The sequence below is a fragment of the Meleagris gallopavo genome, chromosome 7 (genome assembly GCF_000146605.3).
Source record: "Meleagris gallopavo isolate NT-WF06-2002-E0010 breed Aviagen turkey brand Nicholas breeding stock chromosome 7, Turkey_5.1, whole genome shotgun sequence".
NCBI classification, from domain to species: Eukaryota; Metazoa; Chordata; class Aves; order Galliformes; family Phasianidae; genus Meleagris; species Meleagris gallopavo.
Genome location: NC_015017.2, coordinates 15,752,721 through 15,753,613, shown reverse-complemented (window position 1 = coordinate 15,753,613; position 893 = coordinate 15,752,721).

Here is an 893-nt window from a genome sequence, read left to right as displayed (position 1 = left end):
AGCGCAGCGGCCATCGTGCCTCCCCTCGCCGTGGCAGCATCGCTTCCTGACAAGTGCGAGGTACAAAAGGTTGCGGAATTTATTAATGCGTATTAAGAAGAATCAGGGGCGATCAATAAAATCCTCATCTACATTCTTGGGCGACTTGGTAATTTTCTTGCTTCTGGAGCTTTTTAAAGAGTTATACCCTCTGTTGCCACACACGGGAAGATATTTTATTAGCAAATCAATCGAGACTTTGTAAAGGATAAGATTAATAGTTAAGATTTAGCATAATGGCGTTCGCGTTATGAATTATTGAAAATTATACTATTGATTTTTTTCCTCGCTGCTCACCGAGAAGGTCAATTTTTGTTTTAACACAAATCGTCAAATATTAAAAGCCATACTTTCGTCAGAAGTTGGGGTTTATAGTTGCGATGCATTCTTCGAATTATTTCACAACGCCTCGTGAAAAGAAAATAAAAATGAATGTGTTTTCTCTTGCCCTGGAAACTGAAAGCACCACACAGATCATCCCCCCTTCTGCAGCACTGCTGCCAGAAGCACGGAGCGCCAGGCGCTCACTGCCTCCGCTCCAGCAACTTTTTCCTTTCCTTTCTTGCTTCATTTTATTTTATTTTGGGGAAGAACGATCAATGCGGATGGAATAGAGAGAAATGATGATAGAAGTACGGGGGGTAACGCTGAGTGCCTGCACGGCAAGTGAGATTTCCGCAGCTCAGCGCTCTCAGAGCGTTTTATTGTTTTTCCCCCACTCCGAACCCATATTTACACCCGAACCTGTTACATTTTAAACAGTGTTGGCACCAACTCTTCTTTCACTCTTTTTCCTTTTCTTTCCTTTCTCTTCCCTTCCTTTTCTTTCTTTCTCCTCTTTATTTCACCACCCC